General features: G+C 35.9%; 1 protein-coding gene across 3 annotated transcripts in view; it reads right to left on the minus strand.

Annotated features, from left to right (window-relative positions):
• The window catches only part of esn (espinas), a 569,590-nt gene that overhangs the window by 183,583 nt on the left and 372,175 nt on the right, over nucleotides 1–13,832 (minus strand). The window contains exon 1 of one of the 3 annotated variants that reach the window (XM_074183602.1): nucleotides 13,502–13,653. The exons of the other annotated variants lie outside the window; for them this stretch is intronic. The gene's annotated coding sequence lies outside the window, so the exon portion shown is untranslated. Of the gene's footprint in view, nucleotides 1–13,501; nucleotides 13,654–13,832 lie in introns of those variants that run through there. 3 annotated transcript variants of the gene reach the window in all.

The raw sequence follows: 13,832 nt of genomic DNA on the forward strand, positions 1-13,832 counted from the left end.
ATGATAACGAAAGAACCAGTCGAATAGTCTTCGGAGAAAATAGTTTCGGTCATGAACTTTCGATGAATTCCCTTGCTGTCGGAACAATCGAGATTGCTACCCTAGATTCAGAATTTGTAGATGGTTTTCCAGTGCCTGTTTTGCTGTTGTCAGAAGGTGAACAGTCCTTATATTTTCTTTTCAACTTTTTGCTTGTTTTATTCACCCCATTATTCGATGACTTTCTTTTCCTTGGTTCACTGTTTGAATCTTCTTCACCGGTACTCTCAGGTTCTACTACAGTAATTCTCGGCTTTTCAATAAGTCGCTTTGAAATACCAATAAAACAAAACACAGGGCTAGTACTAGAGTGTTACCAAGACTTAGCCATACCCTCGGTAGATAATAACATTATCGTGAGGTGGGTTGAAGGGCACGACAGGAGTAACGATAAACGGCATTGTCGACCCTCTAGTCAAGGAAGCGGCTGGACTAAGAATTTTAGGACTCAGTGGCACCTACGGCCTGATGACTTCGACAATTGCGGTACTACCCAAATTTTACACTCATGCTCAATCCCTAAAGAGATGGAATGGAATCAAAGGATGCAACCTTGCCAGGATCACCTTGGGCGACCCTGGGAAGCTGGGACCGAAGAAATATCTGGCAATGACCAGAAAAAATCTACGCTTAACAGTAGGATTTGTGGCTGGGCACTGTCAACTGAGTAAACACCTCCATAATATGGGGCTAGTGGATACACCCCTATGCAGGAAGTGTGAACAGGAAGATGGGACTGTCAGGCATGTCCTTTGCGAGTGCCCGGAGTTATCGTCAATAAGAGAGTGTGTGTTCGTCGAGTCTTGGCCTACACCTGCCGATATAAAAGAGATGTCTCCCATTGATCTGTCCACCTTCATGGAAAGGACAGGATGGATGATGACCTAGGAGGAAAACTCCTCGGGACGATGTACAATGGGTCACATGTGGCCTAAGTGCTGTGGGCTTATACTAATCATCACTACTCTACAGATACAGAAGTCGCCTTGAGGATTGCCTCATTGCAAAAATTCTTCAACAGTATGAAAACTCCTAAAGATTGGAATAATCTCTAAGTTCGCAAACTTAAATCTTTTGCACAAAAGTTGACATAAAAATGTCCTTATTTTTATAAATTCTGGTATGGAAGCGAAAAACTGAACTCCGAAATATGAAAATGTGTTAGATAATTCAAGGTTTCTTCATTATTTTGATGAATTCTTCTTTCAAAAACAGATTTTTCCATTGATAAACATTAGATTTCAGAATTTTGAAAACCTTTGATCTTGATCTTGAATTTTGAATGACATTCGATTATTTTAATTAATTTTAGAAACAAATCTACCGGAAAACGCCAAATAACAACAAAATGTTGTTTTTAACGTGGGAATTGTCATATGAGAACTGGTAGCCATGCTGATACGACTAATACAAAAGTTTTTGTTCCGTAGTTTGTAAGTTGTTATTACATACAATCGAAACACGTTACTTGCATGGTAGTTTATATTCGTGGTAATGAGTCCCACGGCTAATGGTTCCGTCGTTTGTGAACGGAGACTTTAATAGGAACGTTGGCTTACATTTTGAAGCTTAAAGTGGATATTTGTTCTTGAACTTCTAAAGAGATTACATTACATTGTTTTCATGCGAAGAATATTCACTCCTGTGTTCGACGTGTTTATATTCTTTTGCGAAATGGTTCCACACACATTTCGTCTATGATGATAATTTCCCTTTCTGTTGAAAAAATTGGGATATAATTAATTGATATTTCGAACACTTTATATGATTTGTAAAATTTCGTTATCAGTGTTGGAAATCGTAGACTTTAAACGGGTTACACTTATTTTGAAATTCGAATAAAATGCGCAACTTTCTAGTAGGTTTTCAGTTGTGTGAAGAATACAGAAAATATTTATATATACCCACAGGGAGTTGAGTAACTAGAGGTTAGTCGTTAGGTCATTCCTATGAACATATGTCCGGAGTTGCTTCGTTTCTTAGATACAGTGTTTCGAGGTTAAAAAAAGGGTATATATGAAATATCATAAATATCCTTGCGCCGATTTGGTTGAAATTTGCTACAGTTATTTGGAATAATAAAGCAGGTGCTTACTTGGCTCGAACTAGATTGAAATTACTGGGTCCAGTGGCGTCTCAACCAACAATATTGAAAAAAAAACACTAGTTTTTTATTTTTTGAGATAAAGCAACTAAAACTACAACTTGTTCGTCGCTTGTGTTCTCTCCATATGGAGCTTTGCGATAGAAAAAAAAATACTTCTAAAAACTATCCATGGACAACACCATCAACGCTAGTGTTCCCCAGGGATCCATATCGTCTCCAACCCTCTTTTTATTGTATATCAACGACTAATTGGACAAAAAATCAAATATATTGCTTTACTAACGACAGCACACTTGTCTCGTCATTGCATTTGGATTCCAGGACATCGACTGCGGAGGCACATCTTCACCGGCAGAAGGAGGTTGCATATCTTAATGAGGATCTAAAAGTAATTTCGAATTGGTTTGAAAGTAACCAGGTTCAATTAAATGCCACAAAAACCCAGACATCGGTTTTCTCCTAAAAGATAAATGTTTCCGAACTGGATATATAATAATATCAGGTCGGACAATTCCGCTTTCTGCATCGATAAGTTTGTTCGGGATTGAAATGGATACCAATATGTCTTGGCACAATCATGTCGCTGAATTTGCAAAGGCAAGAACAGTGTTCTCAAAAGCTTGGAACACTGTTCCGAACCACAAAACTGTACACACCTCAGCAACTTTTGATGCTTTGATGCTCCTTTGGAGTATTGTTCTCATGTATGGAGCTCCACCCACAAACATACCCTGAAGCTGCTGGATGACATCCGCCTGATTGGAGACTTAAGAACTCTTTCATTTGGGAAACAGCGTTTATATGAAATATTTTACCAAATGGATTTGATCTTCAGCGATTCAAATCCAATGTGAATCACTACTTTCGCACAGGCACCGCTCCAAAAGCGCCTTAAGGATTTTCCTGTAGTGCTTGTGTTTCGCTCTTAAAAAACAATAGAAGTGAATAATAAACAATTTTGACCTTGAAGTAAATGAGCAAAATGTCCATATTCTGATAAAATACACGACTGCAATTGATTTTACATTGATTGTCTGACACGTTCAAAATTACCTTAATTATCCCTTATCAGATTGCAATTGTCAATTATTCGACTCCCCAAGTATTCACATCTAGTACAGGAGTTTCATAAACAAGCCTTCCTTTGACCCCATGAATATAAATCTAGAGGATTCATATCCGGACTGCGAGCTGGCAAATTTAGAGCTCCTGCACGTCCAATCCAGCGATTAGGGTAGGTGATATCGAGATGCTGATGAGCAAGAATATTGAAATGAGCTGGATAACCTTCGTGCATAAACCACATGTTGCCTTTTATAAGTACCGGCACTTCTTCTAACAGAATGGGTGAATGATCTCACAAATATTCCGTGTAGGATTCACCTGTTAATCATTCCAGTAAAAAAATGGGCCAACTAGGTAGTCGCCAATCATTCCTACCAAACGTTCAGAAAAATTGTTGCTGAAAATGACAGTCTCTGATAACGTAGGGACTTTTGTCAGTCCAAAAATGTTCATTGTGATAGTTCATAATAGCACCTGCGAAAAATTTATCTTGGGTGAAAATTCCGAAGCAGTAGATTTTGGCCCCGCTGTATTTGTTATGGATAAAGGAGGTTTCTTTTTAAAACTGTCCATACGGATTTTGGGCTGACTTCCAGCTGCAGTGCAATCTTCCAGGTACTATTTTGAGGATCTTTTTCTATCGCATCAAGTATATAGCTTCATCAAGCTAAGGCGTTGTTACAATTTCTGGTCTTCCACCACCTGTATTTTCATTAAAACTCTCAGTTTGAAATACTTGAACACGTGTTTAGTTAGACATGCCGATGCATTGGAGGGATTTGTCTTATATCTTGGTACGTAGTGAACAAAAGTCAATTTTTTTTTGGGATTCTCACTTTTCACCATAAAATTGTAATAGAGTTCACACAAGTGTAAAAATGCGTGAATTGAAAGTATTTATGAAAAGTATTGTATGCCAGAAATGGATGTGACAGGGAGTTAAAAAATAAGCAGCAAGCGATCGCCAAAAGGAGGTAACACTTTATAAATTAAAATTACTGGAATTTGCTTCATTTTTCGATTTTTGAGTTGCCGTATTCCCGAAAGCAAACCGCAGTGGCACATTTAAATTTTAGATTCGTTATCAAACAACAAAATATATCATCCTGAATGAAATAGAGTTTATTCTATGATTTTCACATTAAGGGTTTTATATAAACCGCGACACGTGTTTCAAGCATAACTGAGTTATGCTTGAAGAATCTATTGTATAGCGAAACACGTGTCGCAGTTTTTGTAAAACCCTTATAGTGAAAATCATAGAATAAACTCGATTGATTAGTTTTTTAAATATGGATTTTCATCAGGTATCGGCCAGTTCTATTCAATTACTGAATGAAATGTTTTCAAAAAACTGTGGAGACCGATGAAACATTTCAAAGATTATGGTGAAAAATGTTGAACATCCCAATGGAAAATATCATTTGATAACTGTTGTCGCTTAGTGTTGCCAAATATAAGTAGTGCTTCTCTTATGAAAACATAAACCAAGAAGAGAGAAAGAAGAAATGACAATTATTTTTACAGATTGTAAAAATACATGAAGTATTATTTGATTATTCAAACTGAACCATGAATTCTTCTATGTTCATAAATCTAAGTGAGAGTTTTCCACCAGCAGAACCACCACAACCATCAATATTAACCAGATGAATGATAGTTACTTATAGGAAAAATATAAAATCACTCATTAAATTAACTATTCCGTTATCTTATATTACATACTCTTTATATTTTAATGAGTTTCTTTTGCATACTGCGGACGAAATTATTACTTATGTAAATTAGTTCGTCTGAGAGCTCAGCCAGTTGATTGGAAACATACTTTTGAGATGCATTTATACAAACACTTCACTCGTACAAATTGAACATAATATTTGTTCGATGAGGATGCCAGCTTCTTCAACTTTTCGGACTTTGTTGATTTTTCACTTATGCAGATGCGAGGAATAGGCCAGGATAAATAGGATATTTGATGGGTATGAGCAAAATTGTGAAAGTGGACCTTAATGAAACTGAAGGTGTACCTAATGATAATTCTAACAGTACGAGGTCTGTTCTGAAAATTAGGTGGATGTTCATATTTCTCGAAAAATATTCATTTAGTCACCAATTTCTATTCTATCCCCTTAGATATAATTTACTTGATCCAGCGTTTTTTTCAATCCTCGAAGCAGTTTTGATATGCACTTTTCTATATGCTCTTAGCGAATCGCTTTGTATCTACTCAATCGTCGCAAAACGCCGCGCCGTCCTTTCATGGGTCTCTTCAATCTTGGAAATAGAAAAAAGTCGCAGGGGGCCAAATCTAGTGAATACAATAACCGTATTTCTCTGATAACATTTCAGATGTTTTTGATACATCAATTTCATTTTGTAAACAAAATCTTATGCAAATTCTTTGATCCATTTTTTTCGCTCAACATTTATAACTTTTGTTTGAAGGTAGTTGGCCATTGAAGAAGCCCATAAAAAGCCTTGAGTCTGATTGAGATACGTGAAAGACACCTTCATGATAAGGAATCATGGGAATGCAGAACTAGACATCTTCCTGAAGCACATCAACAACGTAAGTCCTTCCATCACTTTCACAATGGAGAAGGAAGTCCACAACGAATTGCCATTCTTAGACGTATTGATGAAGAGGATCGACACGAAATGGAAAACATCTGTGTATCGAAAACCCACTCATACAGGACAGTATCTGAACCAGGAATCCAACCACCATCAATCGACTAAGAGAGGAATAATAGAGACTCTACTAGACCATACTTTCGGGCTCTGTAATACAAAGAAAGGTCTCGAAAAGGAATTAGGCATCATCAAAAATGACCTGCAACGAAATTATTACTCCAAACTGATGGTGGAACAGGCTTTAGCTAGAAGACAGCAAGAGCTCCACAAGGAAGAGAAGCCACAAACAGTACTTGGACTTCTCTTCATCAGAGATTGTCGGAAAAAATAAGAAAGATTGGGTCCAAGTATAAAATCTGAACCTGCTTCAGATCTGGGAACAGTATCCGTAGCAACCTCATAAAAACCAGGCCACCAAACGCTGACTGCGATTCCAAGAATTGCATTTACCGGATACCCTGCGAGTACGAAGACTCATACATCGGTGGAACTGAGAGGCAATTGAAAGTTCGCATTGCCGATCATAAGAAACACACACTGAGAGGGGAAACCAGCAAATCAGGAATAGCAGAGTACGATTGAACTCATCAACATAACATCAAGTGGGCTCAAGTTGAAATTATCCTCACGGAAGAACACTAGTTTAGGAGAGAATTCAAAAAAGCCGCATATATGTTGTCCAACAAAGCATTTAGCCAAGATAGCGTAGAGATAAGCAAAATACGGAAACCTTTAATCAAGCGGAACAAGACCAACTCCCGCCAAAAGGGTTAGCTTCCGCTGAAACCGATGAAGCGGGGAGAGGGAAGAGGGGATAGGTGAAAGCACTCGAATAACCTATAAATAGTCAGATCTTGGAGAAGGGTAAGGGAGCTGGGCTCCATCCTGATTGAACTCAAGACGACGTGCAGAATAAGTCCAGTTATCAACCGAAGACGATTGTGGATACTAACAAGCGAAACGTCGTGAAGTAACTTGGTTTGAAATCTTTTAATTTTTAATTTTCATTTCTTGTTAATAATTTTTTTGTTGTTGCTTGTATTTTATTTCACTGTAATTTCAGTTTTTTTGCTTGATTTAATTGTTACTTTTCAGCTAATCTCTTTTTAAATTTTTTTGTACAGATTCTTTCAGGTATTTCAAATCAATTTATATCAAAGTATACAATGGAAGTCCGAACTAATTTCTAACTTTTATGCCTCTCACCAACAAACTAAACATGCTACACATCTGAAACGGTTAACATACGTTCGAGAGATCAGTGTACCAACAAATAAAAAACATGGCCCGCAAAATTTCAACATTCATCTTATTTTTTGTGCAGACTTTGTGTTATATTCGGAAGAGATAGGTTTTGAATTCAATCTTCGAGCATTCCGAAAATTTACCAATGACAAAAAGTAATTAAATTATTTCCCATTGGTAAATCTGTTTTCTGATGTGGGATTTGCTCATATTACTTCATATCTAAAATCAGGTGAAAGTATCATTCATTTAGTAGGTAGAAAGTATATATTTTTTAAATAGGTCCTTTGTTTATTTTTGGTACAATATGAACTATAAAGAAAATACATAGTAAACACAAAGGAAGCATAGAACATACCTAAGCAATGAATGCTTGTGTCCTAGTGTGTCCATTTTTCCATTTGGATATCTTGATTTACTTTTTATACAGTGCGAGTTTTGAAAAATAATAATGACGATATTGAGTAGATGAATTCGAAATATATCGCAAGAATTATTTTATTAGTTGGGTAGAAAGGAGAAAATGAAAAAGAATAAGTTATAGAGGAGTTTGTATCAGTTGAAAATATAATTCAGTGTATTGTTTTTGAGAATAAAACTTTCAATGTTTTGTTTGTATTTCACCATTTTTTAATATGTTTAACTTTTAAGGTAGCATATTGTATGATGGACATTGTTATATAAAGCACTAATTAGGGATAATTCAGTCAGTATCAACACACCTGAGGAAGTAATTGTATAGCGAAACACGTGTTGCTGTTTTGTTAACTATTCAGTGAAAAGGATTACTTAATATATTTAAGAGATTTTAGAATATATTCAGGAATATGCATCTATTCTTATGCAATCAAATTATTGTGAAGATATTCATAACACCCGTATGAAAACATTTTTTTCCCACAACACAGCATGTTACCATGAATATTTTGATTTCGACCCCTTCAACATTTCACATATTTCTATTTGGTATTCATCAATAGCGGCTGAAAGGCATTCCAATGTTTGAGGAGACATGATCGCACATTTCACAGAACAGTGGAAGAGTAAATAGTAATATTGACGAAGCAGTTAGTAAACATCATTTTTATTGCTTTCGAATCCTACACCTTTTATTTACACTAGCCGAAGCTGCTATTAACAGACGGGTTATTGGAAAGTTTCAATCAGTTTATACATTATAGTACAGGAAATTTTCAACAGAATCATGACTTCGTAGAAATAAGATGACGAGCGAAAAAACACTGACGAATTCAGTTTGTTGCTGGCTTTTTTGGCATTTAACCTTCCCCAATCTGAAAAATGAACAAAATTTAATAGAGAATTGGCTGGAATATAATGAAGAGTAAAATAAAAGTTCACTCTCAAAATCACCTGCGTAATATCAACCACTAAAGTGGTATATTTTCTTAGACATATTACATAGATTGAGTTATTGTTATTACATTCAACACTTTTTCAGTTAGTACTCACCTTCAAAAGAAAGATGTTGAATTTTCATAATGTTAGTTATTGTGCGAAGAGTGACACTCTTGTTTCAATTTTACACTGCTTCTTGATGGGAAAAATACCGATAAAGCGAAGCAATGGCTTGAAAAGTTTTATAGGAACTCCGTTTAAACGTTGGTTTGATGATTTCACATGTAGAGACACCGATGAAACAGAACGCAGTGGACGTTTAAATGAGGCAGCAAGTAACACCAGAAAACATAAAAAAATCCACAAAATCGTTTTCAATGACCGAAAAGTGAAGTTGCCTGAGTTAGCTGATATTGTGAATATATTATATAAAGAACGTAATGGCTTCATACTGCAAGAGCATTTGATTATGATAAAGCTGTGTTCAAAGTGAGTGCCGTGCGAGCTCACTGATGTTGATCAAAAACAAGAACGTCTTGATGATTCTGAGCAGTGTTTGGCCATGTTTAAACATAACAAAACGGAATTTTTGCATCGATATGTGACAGTGGATGAAACACGGAACTATCACTTCACTCCGGAATCAAAACGATCATCATCTGAGTGGAGAACAACTGGTAAACCTCGTCCAAAGCGCCCAAAAGCAACACAAATCGGATGTTGAGGTTATGGCCTCGGTATTTTGAGATGTGCGTGGAGTAATAGTCATTGACTATCTTGACTGACTATTACATAGTATTATTGGAGCATCTAAAGGCCGAAATAGCGAATAAACGACTATATTTGAAGAAAAAACAAGTGTTGCTTCATCTAGACTTTACACAGTCTCACACATCAATGAAAACGATGTCAAAATTGCATGAAATAGGCTTCGAATTGCTACTGCATATACAATATCCGCCAGACTTGGCTCCCAGCAACTACTGGCTGTTAGCAGACCTCAAAAAATGCTTACCAGTGAGAAATTTCGCTTGATTGATGGGGTTATTGCTGAGATAAATTGTTTTACAGAAATGACATTGAAATGTTAGAACGGCATTGGAATAATTGTGTAGCTCTTGGTGGAGATTACGCTGAATACAGCCCAGGTGTTAAGTGAAAGGAAATGAAGTCTAAACAAAATTCCCAGAAAATATCCTGTGTTTGTGTATTCGTGTAGACTATCGAATATAACATTTGAACATTCATTTATTCATTCTTTTGACGCATGTGAAAAAAGTATAGCTGTTTGCGGTTAGGATTTTCTTCACGAGTGAATTTTTGGGGCTTGAAAACAGAAGAGAGTTATTTTTCGAAACGTCAACCAGAAAGCTGAGCATTCAATTTGTAGCCAAAATTTATGAATAGGTACGGGAAGTTAATCACTAAATGGATTATTCAGTGTTTTACATAAACAGTAATTTTTTGGGGTGCACTTTTCAGTTTGTCCTTGATCACATTTCTGCAGATTCTCTGTTGATTTACCTTTGATTGATTTTTCAGATTGTGGAGGATTATACTCGTACTTCCAAACAACAGTAGAAAACACGAAAAATGTCTTGCAAATAATACCAACATATTTTTACTTGAATGAAATTTTCATCAAGACAACCACAGGGCCATTCAAATTCGAATCTATGAATAGGGATCTCATATACGGTGAGAAATATATGTTGATTTGTGACAACGTTACCAATATTTGGGTACCGTTGAAGTATGTTGAAATATTTAATTCTGAATGTTTTGCTTTCCAAAATAAACGAAAACTCCGAAATTCTATTTTTTTGCGGTGTGTTCATTACATGCTGAAATATTGAAAATCTTCACACACAGCCATAGCAACTTTCATTGGACCATCACAATATGATCATAAAACTTTTATACAGGGTATCGTTCGACTTGGAATACCCTCAATTTTCAAAATATAATACGGACCTTTACTTTGTGTATCAATTTTCTGATCGGCAATGTTCATATAATATAGTAGAATTGAAGATTGATATATATTCTAGGGATTACTGCCCTGAAAATAATCGCTTTCCTAGTATCTTTGTAAGTGAGAACTCTCCGGCACTTTTATTACTGCAATAAGGAACTTCTCTCAGGCTCCACCGACTAATTCCAGTAAAAACATTGCGAGTGTCAAAACGGGGATGAAAATGAAAATTCAGGTTTCTTTCAAACTTCTGGAATTCGTACGACGACGGAAATCTTCACTGGGTATGTTAGATGTTCGCGATATCAACACTTGGTGAAGATTTTAGAAAGCAGCTGTGGGGCATTAGGAGATTGAGAATTGCTCCAATCATATCGATTATCAGGCACGTAGTGAAATACTCAATAATGAATTTTATCGAAAATCTGGAGAATTTCAGATGAACTTGAATTTTAAGACTTTTTGGGAATATTATTATTGAGAAATTACTACAAAAATCCATAGTCCAATGAGATTTGTTGAAGCAAAGCGTAAACCGATTTCAATTTACGACATACGACGAAAAATAATGAATGAATGAATGAAAAATAAGGAATGAAAAAATATATAGAGTCGAAATTTCAATTATTTCACAAAATAGACAACTTTGCCACTCTTTAGCCTACAATCAATCTATTTTCGAGATCCCCATGTACACACACGAAACTTTATGTCTAGGTTAGGAAAAATAACATGATGTTCGCATTGAAAAAGGTACCAGTGTGACAAATGATATGAAACCACCTTCCATATCATTTAAATATAATTATCATGGCCCATTAAGATTTGGAACTCTTCGACCTACCCCGTATATATACAATTCTGTTTCCACAATTTCTTCATGGAAATTCCACAACAAATGAAATAACTTTCTATCACAGAGAGTTATTGTTTAACGGATTATTTATTGTCAAATGACCGACGAATAGCAGGATGATATGAAATATGTTGCAGGCCTTGATATAATTTATGAAGTTGGTCTACTACGACTAACTATAAGGAAGTAAAGACCAAAAAATCATAAAATAATTTATGAAGTATTATGTTCATTTGGAAAACTACTATATTATTACCAGATGGTATGACTCTCATACGATGGAAATTCGATAAACCTGTGGGACTTCACTTGCGTTGACACGGTCGCGGCTTACCAACTAGCCGAAAGTTCGGAGTCTGCTGGAACTGTAGCATTGTCTGGCAAAAAATTGAAACGAAAAAAATACCAAAATCTATCTATTCCATCCAGTAGCGGTTGAAACTGTTGGTGCTTATGGCCCGGGATCTCTGTTATTCGTTCATGAACTCGGAAGGAGAATAGGCCAAGCAACATTCCGTTCTACCTATTTTTTGATAGACAAAATTAATATGACTATTCAATGTGGTAATGCCGCTTCGGTCCTAGGAACTATTCCTCCTTCACATAATTTTGACGAGATCATACGTTGCCCTCATTTCAGGGCGTAACTAAAATCTCTTCGAAACAAGCCGAGATATGTGTATATTCATCAGTCTCCTATCAAGGTTAATTCGTAAGTAATTGATCCACCTTCTTATTCAGTGCGATCAATGGACTTAGGCCATTCTTGCCCCTCAAATATGAGCTGCAGTGACTCTGGTTCTCTTTCAGTGCACGAGCTTCATGAAGCAAGAATCGAATTGATCCCTCTACGAAACCCTTCATCGCTTGGAAGGATAGATTGCAGCTTGAGAAATGGTTCTGATGTAAATTCAGAAATATGTTCTTCCTTACGAATCAGTGGACAGTTGTCCTGAGAATCTTGTGAAGTGTTGTTCATGACGAAGAATTTCAAGAACTTCAAAATAATTGTTAATGCAGTTGCAGTTTCGTAAGAATGTATTATCTTTCCCGTCAACTGATTTCCTGGAGCTTTGAAGTCCACCAAATACTCGTTAGGAAAATTTTTCCGAATTCTCGGTATTGTTGAATACTCTTCGTGAGCAAAAAAATAGCAAAATCAATACTCCTGATCGCTCTGGATTGATCGATTCCGTACAGCTTATCTCGTCTTGCGAATCTTTTGCTGGAAAAATCCTTACAAGTATTTACTTTGTAGTTGATATTCAAGAGGTAGCAAAAACGTATGTGATTTTCTGGAACTTCAACTAGCGTTTTCTGATATGACTGATAACCAGTCCGTGCAAAGCAAATTGTTAAATCATGAAAATGAAGATTTTAACGGGTGATGCTTAACTGTATTGCCAAACATGTGCCAAACTAACTGACTATCATAAGAAAACAAGTATAGCTTAGGCACCAGTAATCTAATAATAACACTGATGATCTTTTAACATGACTGAACCACTGACGAAAGCACCAAACTCTTACGAAGGTTCGAAATAGGTAAACACTTCAGTCTAGCATATCACTATTATAATCTTATTCTGGCATTGAATCTGGTCATTATCATGCATTGGTCAAAGACGAAATTGACTGGGTTAAGTTTGAAGATAGTCGTGTCAATAAGTGTTATGGCGATGTCTTGAATATATTGGAGCCTCTGGAGATACCCTACATTCTATTTTATGAGAGAGAGGACATTGGCAAATCAACATCTTCAGATGATGTGGTGCTGCAGGTTTTTCCGGGTTTACCTGCAGCTGAAAAAGCAAATGCGCCACTGGAATCAATGAAATTGCCCCGGAGCGCCAATTAATTTTTGTTGTTGTTTCAAAATTTCATGATTTGTATTACATTCTCGACGAATAAAGTTTTTTTAGTGAGTATTGTATATTTGGGAACTCCCAAGAAACATAATAATAAAGAGGGAATTCTTGTTGCTGCAAAAAACAGTTGTGGTAAAATCCCATTCACAACACCCGAAAGATACATGCATACATAGAAACAGAGTGCAATCATCAACACGCTACATCAAAGAGTATAGTAATAAAAATTAGTAATTTTCAGTCAATTACCTCCATATGAGCTACAGATATAAATATACTCAACAGAAATTGAAAAATCCGAATTTCAATAACTGAAATAGATGAAAGATTTCTCTCAATAAAAAATGTGAATTTACCTTCGAAGTGGTCAAAGTATTGTGATTGAAATTATTATATTGTGTAGTGTCACGTTTGAGAGACCAAGGAATTCTGATCGTTAGGAGCATAGTAATTCACTTCAAATTTACATGCACATCACTCACTTGTTTAACTCAACGAGTACAGGCTTACGAATAACAAACATGTAGTATTTTATGTTTACTTGAATGTTTCAATAAGTACAGTGTTGCCAATAGATTATATTGACAATAGTGAGACTTACAGGATTTAAAGTGGTATGGAAGGGAGACCTATACTGTACTTGTACTCATATATTGTTTTCAAAAACTGTCACGAAATAAAAATGTT

The sequence above is a fragment of the Leptinotarsa decemlineata genome, unplaced genomic scaffold, assembly GCF_025532065.1.
Source record: "Leptinotarsa decemlineata unplaced genomic scaffold, Ldec_3_MD MMD2_tig00026340_RagTag_RagTag, whole genome shotgun sequence".
NCBI classification, from domain to species: Eukaryota; Metazoa; Arthropoda; class Insecta; order Coleoptera; family Chrysomelidae; genus Leptinotarsa; species Leptinotarsa decemlineata.